The sequence below is a fragment of the Triticum urartu genome, chromosome 4A (genome assembly GCF_056163025.1).
Source record: "Triticum urartu cultivar PI428250 chromosome 4A, HENAU_Tu73, whole genome shotgun sequence".
NCBI classification, from domain to species: domain Eukaryota; kingdom Viridiplantae; phylum Streptophyta; class Magnoliopsida; order Poales; family Poaceae; genus Triticum; species Triticum urartu.
In genome coordinates, this window is record NC_141876.1 from 618,725,630 (window position 1) to 618,742,217 (window position 16,588).

At 46.4% G+C, this 16,588-nt stretch overlaps 1 pseudogene; it reads left to right on the forward strand.

The window, feature by feature from the left end:
• The first annotated feature begins 497 nt into the window (after positions 1 to 497).
• On the forward strand, positions 498 to 636 carry LOC125549671 (small nucleolar RNA Z247; annotated as a pseudogene).
• The last annotated feature ends 15,952 nt before the right edge of the window (positions 637 to 16,588 follow it).

Genomic DNA, 16,588 nt, shown 5'->3' on the forward strand with positions numbered 1-16,588 from the left:
CATCCATGGCGAGCTCTTCCTCCGCAAGCTCCTTCCCCTCGTCTCCGTTTGCACACAACGCAACCGAGAAGCTTACGAGAGGGAACGAGGCCTTATGGCGCGCCACGGTGCTCTCAGCCATCAGGGGAGCGCAGATGGCAAGCTTCCTCGACACCGAGCAGCCGCCTCCGCCCACGACCATTGAGGTCACCGGCGATGACGGCAAAACCAAGACGAAGGCGCCGAACCCAGAGTTCGGTGTGTGGTACGCGCGGGATCAGCAAGTTTTCTCATACCTGCTGACTACGCTACCGCGTGAGATAGCCGTCCAAGTGGCAACCTGCCACACCGCGGCCGAGCTATGGAACACGGTGCAAGGGATGCTTGTGTCGCACACCAGGGCGCAGACCGTCAACGTCAGAATTGCCCTAGCCAATCTTCAGAAGGGAAACTCCACGATCATAGAGTATGTTGGTAAGGTCCGAACCCTGTGTGATGAACTAACTGCTTCAGGGAAGGCCTTGGACGAGGAAGAGGTGATCTCCCACATCCTTGCTGGACTGGATGAGGAGTACGACCCAGTGGTGTCGGCCATGTGTTCCAGGGTCGAACCTGTCAAGATCCCGGAGCTGTTCTCACAGCTTCTGAGTTTTGAGACTCGCCTGAATCTCCGCGGCGGGTCCTCTCAGTCGTCCGCGAATGCGGCGACGCGTGGGCGCGGCTTCAACAAGAACAACAACTCCATCAGCAACGGTGATCGCGGCGGTGGTCGCGGCTTCAATAACAAACCAGGCGGCGATGGTGACCGTGGCCGTGGTGGTGACCACGGCCGTGGTCGAGGCAACTCGGGAGGCAGGAGGAACTACAACAACAACTCCTCTGCCAAGCCGGTGTGCCAGATCTGTGGAAAAGTTGGCCGCCCTACTTGGAAGTGCTGGAAGCGCTACGACTCTTCATATCAGGGAGGAGAGGAGCGCTCGGCCAACATGGCTGCTCATCAGTATGGGGTTGACACCAACTGGTACATGGACAGTGGTGCAACCGACTATATTACAAGCGATCTGGAGAAGCTGACCGTTTGGGAGAGGTACACGGGCGGTGATCAGATTCATATTGCAAACGGATCAGGTATGTCCATTGATCATATTGGTTATGTAGATATTTCTACCCCAGATCGCAATCTTCATCTCAAAGATGTTCTTCATGTTCCGGAGGCAACAAAAGATTTGATTTCTGCAAGTAAACTTGCTCTTGACAATAATACTATTGTTGAAATTCATCCTCATTTTTTTCTCATCAAGGATCTGGAAATGAGGAAGGTTCTACTTCGAGGCAGGGGTAGAAGAGGGCTCTATCCTGTCAAACACACCAGGGGAAACGTCCAGAAGCATGTGTTCAATGTCACCAAACCACCTCTGGATTGGTGGCATAGACGTTTAGGTCACCCTTCTTCCATTGTTGTTAGGAAGATTCTTAGTGAGAATAAGATCCCGTGTGTCAATAACGATAGCAATAAGCATGTATGTGACGCCTGCCAAAAGGGCAAAAGTCACCAGTTACCTTATCCTCAATCCTTGAGTGAATCTAAATTTCCTTTGAAACTTGTCTTTTCTGATGTGTGGGGTCCTGCTGTTGAAACAGTAGGCAGAAAAAATACTATGTGAGTTTTATCGATGATTTTAGTAAATTCACATGGATCTATCTCATCATGCACAAATCTGAAGTTTTTCAGAAATTCCATGACTTCCAAAACCTTTTTGAACGACGTTTTGATCGCAAGATTCTTGCTCTCCAAACAGATTGGGGAGGGGAGTACGAAAAGTTGAACTCTTTCTTCATCAAAATTGGCATTTCACACCATGTATCATGCCCTCATGCTCATCAGCAGAATGGGTCAGCTGAGCGCAAACACCGTCACATTGTTGAGGTCGGCCTCTCCTTGCTCGCTCAAGCCTCTATGCCCTTGAAGTTTTGGGATGAGGCCTTCCTTGCCGCAACCTATCTGATCAATAGGGTTCCAAGCAAAGTCATAAATCATGAAACACCTCTTACTAGGTAATTCCGTGAAACTCCCAACTATTCCTCTCTTAGAATTTTTGGGTGTGCTTGTTGGCCCAATTTACGTCCATATAACACACATAAACTCCAATTTCGATCAAAGCAATGTGCTTTCCTTGGTTATAGTAACATGCACAAAGGCTACAAGTGCCTTGATATCTCCACAGGGCGTGTATACATTTCTAGGGATGTGGTGTTTGATGAAAACATTTTTCCTTTTGCGGCCCTTCATCCTAATGCCGGTGCTCGTCTAAGGGCTGAGATTCTTTTACTTCCTCCTGACCTACTTAATCCTACTGATCAAGGGGGAGAAATAGTTGATGATCAAATGATTAATAGGACTACTAATGGTTCTGATGATGCAGGAAGCCGGAGGGAAAAAATGCAGCAGAAAACATTGGTTTTGGTCATGATTTTATGTTGCAGATACAGCCAAACCGGCCTGGCTCGGAACACGGAGCAGATCCTCCTGCGCACATGGATCCCGAGAGATCTGGTGGCAAGACAGATTCGCCTGCGCGCGTGGATCCCGAGAGATCTGGCGGCGCTGCTGCATCTGACACGCGCACAGACTCAGAGGCAGAAACGCACACTCCGGCTGGCGCGGCCACCCCACCTGATGCAGGCAGCCCATCCACGGGTGACATGCGGCCAGGTTCGCGGTCAGGTGCGTGGGCTGGCGCAGGTGCGTCCAACGCGTCGCCATCACCGAATGATGAGGAGGCGCGGACTCCCGGGCGTGTGTCGCCTGGATGCGTCTCCGCCTCGCCTCCCGACAAGACCGATCCCCAGGTCCGACCGCGTCCAGAACCGGCTGCGGGATCTTCTGCAACATCAGGATCTTCTGTGGCCGTTGAACCGGAGCGACCCAATACATGGTCACAAAGAGGCATTTTTAAACCACTTGTTCCTAAAGATGGAACGGTCAGGTATGGTAAAATTTTCAAGGTTGTAAACTTTGCTGCTACTGGTGAGCCTCGTGATCTAGCTGACGCACTAGATGATAAAAACTAGAAACGAGCTATGGAGGTAGAGTATGATGCACTTATGAAAAATCAAACTTGGCATCTAGTCTCACCTAAACAAGATAGAAACATTATAGATTGCAAATGGGTATACAAAATTAAGAGGAATTCTGATGGTACAATAGATAGATACAAAGCTAGACTAGTAGCAAAGGGGTTTAAACAACATTATGGAATTGACTATGAAGACACTTTTAGTCCAGTAGTTAAGGCATCTACTATTAGACTTGTTCTGTCTATTGCTGTTTCCAGGGAATGGACTCTTCGCCAATTGGATGTGCAGAATGCGTTCTTACATGGCATTCTCGAGGAAGAGGTGTACATGAAGCAACCACCTGGGTTTGTGGATGGCACCAAACCACAACATGTGTGTAAATTGGACAAAGCACTGTATGGTCTGAAACAGGCGCCCAGAGCTTGGTACTCAAGACTAAGCACAAAGCTCCAACAACTTGGTTTCCGACCCTCAAGGGGAGATACTTCTCTGTTTTTCTTCAAAAATGAGAAGGTGGTCATTTATATGCTTATATATGTAGATGATATAATTGTTGCTAGCTCCTCTCCACAAGCCACCTCAGCTTTACTTAAGAACTTGAAGAATGATTTTGCTCTCAAGGACTTGGAGAATTACATTATTTCCTTGGCATAGAAGTAAAATAGGTACATGATGGTATACTGCCGACTCAGGAAAAATATGCCAAGGATATACTCAGGCGTGTAGGTATGAGAGACTGTAAACCCTCCAGTACACCTTTATCTACAACAGAAAAATTATCATTGCATGAAGGAGAGTTGTTGAGTCCAGAGAAAGGGACTAAATATAGAAGTGTGGTGGGTGCACTACAATATTTAACTTTGACAAGACCTGATATATCCTTCTCTGTTAACAAGGTCTGTCAATTTCTGTACTCCCCTACTTCACTTCATTGGACATCAATAAAAAGGATATTGAGATATATTCAAGGAAGTGCTGGTATAGGACTGAAAATATGTAAATCACCCTCAACAACTGTCAGTGCCTTTTCTGATGCAGACTGGGCAGAGTGTCCTGATGTCAGAAGGTCTACAGGTGGATTTGCTGTTTTCTTTGGTTCTAACCTCATATCCTGGAATGCAAAGAAACAAGCAACAGTCTCTCGCTCTAGTACTGAAGCAGAATATAAATCTCTGGCAAATGCAACAGCTGAGGTAATGTGGATGGAAACTTTACTAGATGAGCTAGGAGTAAGAAGAACAAGCACTTCTTGCCTATGGTGTGATAATCTTGGAGCAACGTATCTCTCAGCTAATCCAGTGTTTCATGCAAGGACTAAACACATAGAGATTGATTTTCACTTTGTCAGAGAGAGGGTTGCTAGGAAACTATTGGAAATCAGGTTCATCCCAACAAGAGACCAAGTGGCAGATGGTTTTACAAAACCATTACAGATTCGACAACTACAAGCCTTCAAGAACAATCTCAACCTTGACACGTTTAGATTGAGGGAGGATGTTAAATGATATGGGTGTAGCTGTAACGTGACATATGTCACGGGGTGTAACTTGTGTGCGTGTGTTGTAACTTGGGCAGGTTGTTGGAGGTTAGAGATCCTTATCTTGTATAGTCTTGGATGAGGGGTCAAGCTAACACAACAAGCTGCCAACCGATGTAATCTTGTCTTGCTATTTAACACGCACGCGTCCCTGCCAGGAGGTATACGCTTCACCTCTTTTCTTTCATTGCCTAGCTTCGTACGCGAGACATTCCTTTTGCTTCGGGGCTTCTGTGGCCTTCTACTTGTAGCGATCTGGGGCCATGTGCGTTGCATGTGTTTGATTTGATCACGATCCTTTGCATGCGGTGGGCCGGTTTGCATGTACTTGCATGTCATTGGGTAGGAAAGATTTGATCTGCATGTGGTCAATCTTCTAGCACCGATCAATCGGCGTTTCCTAATATAAAAGCTCCCTTCGGCCCGCGTCTCCCGATCCAGGCTATGCCCACGTCTGTATTCGACGCTACAAGTCTCGGCCTCCTCTCCTCCGGCGGCCCCGCCCCAATCTCCTCTCCGCGCCGGCTGTGGTGATGGCACAAGGAGATCATCATAAACGACGTGCGTGAGAAGCAGGATTAGGGCTGCGACGGCTCGCCATTCACGTCGCTGATGTTGGCTGTCCGTCCATCTCTTCCGATCTCATCATTCCTTTTCTTTTCCTGCTGCAATTCGTGGTGGCCTACCGCTATGGGGGAGCCATGCAAGCACCGGAAGCTGCCGGGGACATCGAGAGCAGCCCGCTCGGTGTGCAGTTAATTGAGCTACACAAAGGACCAACCAAGATCGCCGGGAGTGTGGCCGCAAAGGGGTCTCCGTTGCCGCCACTAGGGGCCGAACCGGGCAGGAGGTGCGTGGAGCCGATGCTGCTCTGCGGAGCAAGAACCTGCCTCAGCCTCAGCCGTCCCCACCCCACCAAGGCTTCCTCCGGTCCAGCGAGAGTAGCGCCACGGGGCCGCCGTCGGGCATCTATAGACTATAGCGAAGGAGCAGCTGCCAGTACCACGGAGGAGCCGGTGGCACCGTTCTAGCTGCTCCACTGATAAAAGTCGTCGCCGGGGAGCTGCTGACATCGACCGCTGGGGCGTGTTGCCGCTGCCTGAGCACCCGCACGAGCCGTCGGCACTCCACCTCCCGCCAAACCTTCACCACCTGCGTGCTTTGCTGCCCACGACACCGGCGCGCTGCCTCCGTCAACGGCCTAAGGAAACAAGCGCCGCCCACGCGTCGGTATTCTTCTCGCACGCTGCCATGATCCTTCCACAGGTCGTGCAGTAAAAGTTCATCTCCTTCCTTCCATTCCTTTCTCCTTTTATTTTTCTGTGCCTGTGTGCCTGTTTACGGAGATCTACTGTTTATAGCTATACAATGAGCTGACGCCTCCTCTTTCTCCATTCATTAATGTATGTAGCAGTACTTAGTTTTCTTATCTAATTCAATTTTATTTGCCTGGCCTGTTTCCATTTGCAGATGAGATTCGAACTGCACTTCCTCGTGATGGTTTGTTCTGCTGTAACATTTTTTTCAATTTCCCTATGCAGATCGTGTTCAAATGATAGGTGCCATTGCAAATTATGACCAAATAGCTTAACTTGTTATTTGAAATCTGGCATGCATGACGCGGCGCCGGAATCTGCAACGGGCGCTCTGTATTGTTGCGTGCAGGGTTCGTGCAACGGAGGAAGATTTCAAGAGCAGAACACAAGCAAAGGCGGCGAGAGAGTAGAGAGGCTGCCTGGCTGTTAACGTCACACGTATTACACGCATCTTTGGTCTATTCATTTTCAGTTTTGGTCGTGTTATGCATATCCTTTTTTAACGCGTGTTCTACATAATTTGATCCAGTGTCGCCTTATTTTTTTCTAAATAATGGATGTATAATGGGAATGGTTGGATTCTGGTCTGGGTACAAAGGCACTTAAATTTGCAGTCATACATCTCAAGAATGTTGGATGATGTTCTAAGGCTAATATCATGATTTGTTGATGAATAATGCGAATGACTCTGGTCTCCTCTTTTTTTTTAGCATTTTTCCTTGGTGATGCTATTTCACCACTATCTTTGTGTTACCTTGTTTTAGGCTGTACATGATATTGTCTGTTTGTTTGGTTGCACATGGGAATAATTGTTGGGTCCCTTGAAGCATCTTTAGACGATCCCTTAATACTGGTTAAAGGAGTAAAAATTCCATTTTAAGGAGTTAAACTGGACCTAACCTAACCCTCATCCTATTTAACTCCTAAGAATGTTTAATCCTCGCATATGCCGCCGCTCAATCTTACGAAGAAAAAATCCCCGCACCCGCACCGCCCCAACAAGGGGAAGACAGGGCATGGAACAAAGACACCTCCACGGCGGTCGAAGATTTAGACTAGGTTAAACAAGTGTGATCCGCTTTTGTTTAGCTGAAATATGTAAAAAAAAGTAATGAATTTGGTTCGGTTTAAATGAAAATCATCTGTTTGCATGAAAATCCGTTCGATTTGTTCAAATCCCTTTGGAATGCATGCGGGCACGGCTGGATAGCCGGCTCCCCTATCACCCTCCATGGAGATATACAATGTCCGTTTGAGGGGTCACGTTAGAGTGCCCTAATCTACTAACCGTAAACATTTATCCATTGAAGCTGCATCTGATAATAAAAGTGGGAGAGAACATTTGTGTGCCGGAAGCCCGAATGAATCTATATTTCATATGGTGGTGAGAAATACTTTGTCCACAAAAGAGGGTACGAGTATGCGTGGCTCTCTTTACTCACAAGGTGTTGCATAGAGAAAATGTAAGTAAAACTTTGTTGTCTTTTGAATAGATGGGTGGGGCGCCATGCAGGTACTCCCTCCCTTTCTAATTGTAACTATAAGTCATTTTAGAGATTTCACTATGAATCTACGTATGAATGTATATAGACATGTTTTAGAGTGTAGATTCACTCATTTTGCTCCATGTGTAGTCAATATTGAAATATCTAAAAAGACTTATATTTAGAAACGGAGGGAGTACCTCAAAAACAAACCCTGTCGGGGGAACTCGAGTGAAAGATGATGATGCTCGGTTCATTATAAATCAATTCCTCCTTACTAATTGAGCTTCTGTCCAACTCTAATGCTCCGCAACATCCACGAGATTACCATAAAGTCTTAAATTTTGCAACAACGGCGCTTCTCGAAACAGTGTTTCGCCCCGCTTTTATATATAAAGCAACATCTGAATATAATACACGGCCGACCAATACACGACGATGAGGCGACCCCATAGAACGCCGATCCTAGAATAACCGGATCACGCACAACGCAACCAAACAAGAACATAGGAAGAACTAAGTACGGAGCTGCCCTATGCCCTAACACACCTAAGCTCCGCGACAACGCCACCGGGAGGGATAACAGAGCAAAGCATCGCCGCTGCCGAGTCTAGAGTAGACAAGGGTCTTCACCCGAAACACTGACACAGATAGAAGCACCTCGACAACGTCTTCAGGAAGAGAGCGGCGCCCTCGAGCGTGACCTTCATCGGCACAAAAGCGTGGATCTTTCACTTGGTGGCGCCCCGTTCCACCACGAGGTCTCCAGGACAAGCGCAACGAGACCAGCTCCCTAGTTTGTTTCGGGGCGTCGTCACTGTCAATGCAGAACGATCGCCCGTGCCACCCGCCGCTACACCTCTTGCTGCCCATACGACCAAGAGGGGTAGCCACCACCACCACATGGAGCCTGCTAGAGAGCCACCCATGTGGACCGCCACCCGGAGTCGCCGCCTCGACATCCAACTCCGAGAAACCGCCAACGATCCCCAACACATCGTCCAACCATGACAGACAGAGTGATAGGCGCCTCCTTTCACTCATAGCCCGACAACCGCCGATGCACACTGCACCCGCGAGGAGACCATCGCCCGCAAGCACCACCCGAACCCTACCTAACCCCACCTAGCCGAAGCGAGAGCTCCGACCCGCCACAGGTCCAATCGGGTCCAGTATTCACTATGGCTAGCAGTAACATTTTATTGACTTGTGCAGTATTCGATACTATATATTTCTGCAGGCTATTCCTCATGTTGCAACCTTTTCCCATAGAATTGAATGGAAGATGGAAGAAATTGCAGGAGGCATACTTTGTGTTCCATTAGTCTTACTGTCAGATTTCCATGTTCAGTTATTCACACTATATTATTGCCCGATATCTATAGCTTGCTATTATTTGAGCAGGAATGGTGTTCCCAGCGTGACATTCAAAACCAGTCAAGACTATAAAGGGGCCGTGAAGGACAAAATGCTATGGATCCAGAGTGGGAGGGGAGAGTTACCAACAATGTATCAAGGATAAACCGTGACATGGATTCCTAAGTTCCAACTTATATAGCAAAATTATATAGGGAGAATGCCCGCATTTTGAAAACTCTATTACATAGTTTGAAGCTATGTTTCTTTCAATTTTCATTATTAAAAGGATCCTTATTATTGCCAATTTGCAAGCATTTATTGTCAAATAACTCTTTGTTGCAAATGAGACCTGTGGTGCAAGGGGTAAATTTATTATACATCTTATTGTAGACAGCAAGCCTCTTTTTTTATTAAGAGAAGTTAAATTTGTTACCACTAGATGGTACCCCGCGCGTTGCTGCGGCAATCAGGTGTAATGCATTTCAATGAGATTATATGGCTTTTCCAATACCTTTGATGTAGCCTGCATCGCAAATCAAATAAGCTGTAGACATGGGATAGGAAAATTTGATTGCCCCTGAGAAGATGAATGAACATACACAATTAAGATCTTATCTAATAATGGACAGGAGATCAAACTAATGTTTTAAATGCCTTTGGATGAAATGATATACTCCCTCCGTCGCAAAATTCTTGTCTTAGATTTATCTAAATACGGATGTATCTAGTTACGTTTTAGTGTTAGATACATCCGTATCTAGACAAATATAAGACAAGAATTTTGGGACGGAGGGAGTATGAGATTAGGGAGCAAAATAAAACATGTTGACATCTTAACTGGTTAATTTAGCTCCGTTTGTATATATGAGCAATCAAATAAGTGCACATGCAGTTTTGTTGCATGTAGCTGTGTACCTCACATGTTGCCTTACAAACCTTGTAATAGTTCTGGAGGTTTCCATTTCGGCAAACACTGATGTGCATACAAATAAGCAACGGTAGTGATCCTGAAAAAGGTAAAAGACAGACTTATACACTTCCATTATAACAATCTATAATATGTCATGGAACAACTGGATAGACCAAAGCTGAAGAAAGCAAATATGTCCAAAGTCGATGATGGTAGCAAGAAACTGTTAAAGATAATGAATAACAAAAATAGACCAAGAGTGCAAATGAGATATGAAAGAAGTTAATCATAAAAAATAACATGCCTTCCTTAATTACTATCCTGTTGTTAGAGACATCTGAAAGGAAAACCCAATGGTTAGTAAACTAATTTCATGGAAACATATGCTGAAAAAGGCATGATTCATAAGCCATTTCCAACCATCATTTAATTAACAGGCTTCACAGTGCTCACCAAGGCCACAACTTGAGGTGATGATATGCAAGTGTACCATTGTGAATAACAAAAGGATTGACTAACTAAGAGAGGGGGAAACAAACTAAAACAGGTCGCAGGCGACGGCGAGGACTGCAGATGTAGCATAACAAAGAAAGACAGTTAAGTGCTGCAATCTTAACTAATGCAAATTCATGTGAAGAACTCCCTACTACGCTAGTGTAAAATAGAGATACTGCAATGCAAGCCATGGTTAATGAAAAGCATAGCGATTCTCTATAGCAAAAATTAGACCAGTCCAGATAGAAACAATCTATTTTCTAGTCATTAATGGTAGATATACGCTCTACATTGCTGCAGTGGAGTTGTGATGTTTTGCTTTGTAAGAAAGATGGAGTTGTGACGACTGACATCCAATCTACGATCTGAGAAAAATTGTACTACAGATCCTGCTCACCTGCTTCTGTGTGCAAAGTATTGCACGGCAAAAGTCTCTGCACAGCAGAATCCCAGTTTGAGGCTGCAAGCATCAGTTGGTCCCAAGAGTGATGCGACATCAAGGGCCTCAGATGTGTCCCGGGTATATTCTGATATAGATTCACCCAACAATATGCAGTCCAACATCTGCCAAGAAACAACATACGTGAAAATGAACTGGACTATGTCATATCCTCATACGTGAAAATGAACTGGACTATGTCATATCCTCTGGTTCTCTGGTCGTACAAAACTATCATAGGAAATCAAACTAAATACCAATAAAATTTGTACTAATCAAACATGAGAGAGAAAGAGAGGGGGGGGGGGCACGAAATAGGATTGTAGTTGCTCGTACTTAATCAAACATACATGAGAGAAAGAAAGAGAGAGAGAGAGAGAGAGACAGACCCAACTTGGATTAGAGCTTCCAACCAATCTAAATAAAATAATCGCAGATCTGAGGAGACTGAGAGGGGGGAGAGTCCCAACCTCTTATCCAGGTGAGGTTGGAGGAGGACGCCGGCGCCCGGCAGCGGCACATCTTGTTCAACGGGAGTCCTCGTCGACGCGCCTGGGCGCTGGACTTGGGCCAGCGGAGCCGGCGGCGGTGGCGATCATGGGGATCCAGGTTGGCAGGAACACATAGATTTCTGGTGTCGACAGCCCTCGAAGGCTTGGCCGACAACGGAGAATGGGGAGAGATCGATAGAGGCAAGCAGAGAAGATGAACGGCGCGCTCGGAAGATGACCTTCTTCCATCACCACCGCCTTTAAATAATTTCACGTGAGTGGGATCGAGAAACCCGCGGAGTGAGGGCAATAACGGAGGAGGAGATGAACCATGCGTGCTGTGGAGAAAATAACTTGAGGGAGTCCAAGCGTGTCATTAGGGGAAAAAATAAATGAAAATATCTGTTTTTCCTAGCAATAAAAAGGTGTAATTTGCTGATGTGGCATGCTGCTTAGGTGGATAGGTTGCATGTTAAGAGAAATAGGATAGTGGGGATCAACTATTTAGGTATTATAGATTATAGATATGTGCTTGCTCACAACTAAACTAACTAAACCATGAATTTTCTTTTTGATATGTTTTTTTTTCAAACTCAGATATCTAATCATTATAACCATATTTTCAACTAAAACAATGCTTCCTTAGCTGTTTTGTACATGTTATACAAATATAATTTTTTTCAAACTCGGATTTCACACCGTGATAACCATATTTTCAATATAACATGGTTTAACACATGAGCTTTGTACTACCAATATCGAATAGGTTCTTGCAAAATAAAACTATTTTCATCGATAATATGGCTTTAGCGGGTCTCTGCACCATTTGGCGCAACGGGTCAACTAGTATATATAGAACCAGCAAGACACCGTCTATTTTTTATCTGATGATGAAGCTGTTGCCCTTTCTCCTTCCACTTTGTACCGTTTCAATAACTCATGCCCGCCCTTCGGCCTCCTGCTCCATGGGCCTTATTCGATCTAGCTCTGCCGCTTCATCTCTGCCGGCCGCGCCAGACGGACAGCGCACGTGTTCCGGCACAACAGCAGCCTGCACATGCATCGACGGTGCCAGGCCGGCTGAGGCGATCCGCACCATGCTGTCGTGCGCGCTGGTGGAGCACCCCGCATGCGCCGGCCGCTTCGTCGACTCGGTGACGGCTGGCGAGGCCTGAGTCACATGCACCGGTGATGGCGGTTGGTTTGTTGAGGCCACCATTGACGACAGCTAGCCTCGAGGACGACGTGAATGGCCTGTTCTCGATCATGGGCCTGGGAGGAGGAGGCGAGGAGCTGCTGCCCGCTCCGGATTGACGCGTTGACCTGCCAGAGATGCAGGTATCTATCGTAATTTGTTGTCCGCCTATTCTGGTCAAGATGCAGGTATATATCTATCGTATCAACATGTATTCTAGGTTCCTTGCAGGTAACTAGCTTAACCCGTGCGGCGGCACGCCGCGCCCGTCTGTACATCATGATAGAATCACGAACCATTATTATAAGCTAAAGAAAATATATGTGGTGGCTTCACATGTGTTACATGCTATTACATGAAGAAAAGCACATTGAAGAGCCTTGTGTTGATTATTTGGCTAATTGATTGGTTGTTTATGTTAGTTGATGCGTTCTCCAAGAGTTTTCCAGGTTCGTGTAAGTTTAATTGTATGTTTTTTTGTCACATTTTGTTTGGCTTTCATCTTCATATGTAGCTTCATGTGCTCGGATTTAACTCTTGTTTTTTTTGGTTTGATTATTCCGGTTTTGTTAATTTCATGTGAGATAGATGATGTGTGTGTCTTTATAATGAAGATACAATCGGTTATGCATCAATAATACCATGTCTTTTGGGACCTTCAACCACTGAAAAAGTTGGCCTAAAGTATACCTAGGAAAAATTTCTACTTTCCATCCAAAATGGAGAGTAGCATTTTCTTTGTTCTCCAAAGAAAGCACATCCTGATCTCTTCTCTTTTCCACTGATTTTGAAGAGAACCAAAAAAAAAAACATGCCTTAATTTGACAGCCAAGAGGTGCATGTTGAATCAAATTTTAGACGAATAATACACAAATATATGAATAGAGACCCTTGGGTATATATGTGTATAACTATATTGTAATCTGAGCAATGCTACACGATGCTTAGCTGGGTTCAATTGATTGAAAGAAAAGCGGGTGAGGGGCCCATACCCTTGAAAATCAGGGGGATGGAGATTAGTTAGCGAGAAGAATCCCATAGAAAAACCCGTATAGTCTGTCGTTCTAGAATTTTAGTTGTAATCTAGGTGGACAGACTGAAACTAAAGCTTGAAATTAGGCTTTTGTAGAAATAGTGTAATGGCAAGGAGATTATTTCAGTGAACTACTACCACATGAGTAAAGATATATATGGTTTAAGATTAAGCTCGCTGTGTGTAAGAATTGCATTGTCGGCATATGGATCTCATGGCTGGCACTTCACTACTCATTATATGTGTTAGGAGCGGCCAATGACCAGAGATACGTGTCTCGAACATGCAACGACCATAAGTAACACTACATCTATAGAAATTAAAAAATCAACTTGACATGTCATTGAGTGTGTACGTTTTAAATTACTAACTGAGAGCACTGCGCACGTTTAATAAGTAGACCGAAGAAACAAGAATGAATTAGGCATCTGTAAAGAGAGGGTCAAGAAAGTAGGCAAGAGAACGGAGCAGTAGATCTCCACCCCAGGTGTTGCCGTGGCCGCGGCCCTCGTCCTTGCGCTCCACCTCGAACTGCAAGTCTGCAACCACCAGCCAACTTTTCTCTTGCTATCACCATTTTTTGAAGCTCTACGGCAGGAATGTCCCAGCTCTCCGCTGACGACAGTGGATGCCTAGTCGCCTAGATTACTCATCTCGGGGATGTTCCTGGTCATATATATCTCGTCGGGTTCAGCTCCTGGAACACGCTGGCTGCGGATGCGCGTCCTCCTCTCCTCCTGCAGTCGCCACATCCTCTCCAGCAGCTCTTTCATGTAGTCGATCGCGTCCCCAGGATCGACGCTTTGTCAATCTAGATGTCCACAAAAACACACATTCAGATTTACTCCCAATATTCTACCCATTAATTTTCCAAGATCGATTGACGATTGGTCTTTACCTTGATGATCCCGGGCACGACGGAGGTAGCCTGGAGAGACGGTTCACGGTTGTTGAGGCGCTTACGACGCCGGCACTCAACCATCAGGTTCTTGGAGGGCATGCCCTCCAGTCCTCCACCCTCTTCTTCCTCGACGCCGGCATACATAGGAGCTGCCGCCATCGCGTAAGGGCAGAACGCGCCACCGTCCGCGCCCGACAGTCCGGGATCTACCACGCAGGCGTCGAGGCGTCACACGGCGCTGGCGATTTTACTGCTCGCCGCTGCCGGGCCGGCCCGTGTAGATAGGACGACCGAAGTGGGCAAAAAGCGGCACGAGGCATGCAACGATAGCCTCATCCTCGCCACCGAGGAGGGTGAGCATTCCGTTGCGAGAGCCGCCGCTGCCGCTGGAGTCAACGGTGTGGCAACCAGCGGGCCGCACGGCCACCGACCTGGACGGCGTCGCTCAGCACCCACTAGTAGAAAACAGGGCTATGGTCCAGGCCGGCTCAGCCCATTAGTCCCGGTTCAGTCTAGAACCGGGACCAATGTAAGCATTGGTCCCGGTTTGTGAGCCCAAGGGGCCGGCCGGGCCACGTGGGCCATTGGTCCCGGTTCGTCTGGACCTTTTGGTCCCGGTTGGTGGGACGAACGGGACCAATGGGCCTCGCTACTGGCCCACCACCATTGGTCCCGGTTGGTGGCTTGAACCGGGACAAAAGGCTTCCCTTTAGTCCTGGTTCATGTCATCAACCGGGACCAATGAGGTGCCTATATATATCCCATCGCGCAAGAGCAGAGCACAGTGCTTTGTTTTTTGTGATCTAAAATCAAAAAGAAATCACTAAAAAACTAGTGATTCACACAAATTTTATAAAATTCAAATTTAAACTATTCAAAATTTTAAAACTAATGGCACTAACAGAAAGTTTATAATTTTTGTGACCTAAAATCAAAAAAAAATCACTAAAAAACTATAAGTATTTAGTTGTAAGTATAAATAAAAAATAAATAGAAAAAATTCTATTTTTATAGTAAAGTTATTCATAAACTAGTGATTCACACAAATTTTTAAAAATTCAAATTTAAACTATTCAAAATTTAAAACTAATGGCACTAACAGAAAGTTTATAATTTTTGTGACCTAAAAGCAAAAAGAAATCACTAAAAAACTGTAAGTATTTAGTTTTAAGTAGAAATAAAAAAATAAAAAACCAAAAAAATGTAGAAATAAAAAAGAAAAAACCAAAAAAAATGCCACCTACTGGGCCTCCACGGCCTGAATACGACTAGAAACCCTACATGGGCCAGGATTCAGGCCCGCAGAGGCCCAATAGGCCCACAGGCAGTAACAAATTTAGGCCCGAAAAGCCTGCATTAGAGAGGAGCTCGAATGGGGAGGCACAGCAGCGCTTATAAACAAGTGTCGGCGCCCTTCAGCTAGCGATGTGGGACTAAACTTCAGCTAGCGATGCAGCACAAGGCCATTGGTCCCGGTTGGTGGCACCAACCGGGACTAAAGGGGCCATTGGTCCCGGTTGGTGGCACCAACCGGGACTAAAGGGGGGCAATGGTCACACCGTGACCATTGCCCCCCTTTAGTCCCGGTTGGTGCCACCAACCGGGACCAATGGCCTTCGCTTCCCGCCCTTTCGGCTGCCGAAAATTGGCCTTTGGTCCCGATTCGTCGCACCAACCGGGACTAAAGGGAGCATTAGTCCCGGGTCGTAGCACGAACCGGGACCATTGCTCTGGCTATATAAGCCACCACTTGTGAAATTTTGGCCAACCGCTCCCATTCGCCCCGACGCCCCTAGGCCGTTCGTCGTCGTCGTCGCCGCCCCGAGCCCGTCGTCGCCCCGCGCCCGCCGCCGTCGCCCCGCCCCGCCCCGTCGCCGCCCCGAGCCCGTACGTCGTCACCCCGCGCCGTCGCCCCGAGCCCGTCGTCGCCCCGCGCCCGCCGCCATCGCCCCGCCCCGTCGCCGCCCCGAGCCCGCCGCCGCCCCGAGCCCGTCGTCGCCCCGCGCCGGCGCCCTTTAAGTTGATGATATGATGATGTTGATGATATGATGATGTTTTTTTTCTGTTGATGATATGATGATGTTTTTTTTCTGTTGATGATATGATGATGTTTTTTTTTTCATATATGCATTTTTTCATATATGTATTAATTTTTTAAGTTGTTAGTAGATATCGATTTTAGTTTAGTGCATTTTATCACTGATTTTAGGTTAGTTGAGCCTCTTTAGTGCATTTTATGTTTGTTGCATTTTAGGTTAGTGCATTTTATGTTAGTGGAGAGGAAAAAGTAAAATAAGGAAAAGGAAAATAAGTAGAGAAAGAAGGAGAAGAAGAAGGAGAAGACGAGGAGAGGAAGAAAAGGAAGAGGAGA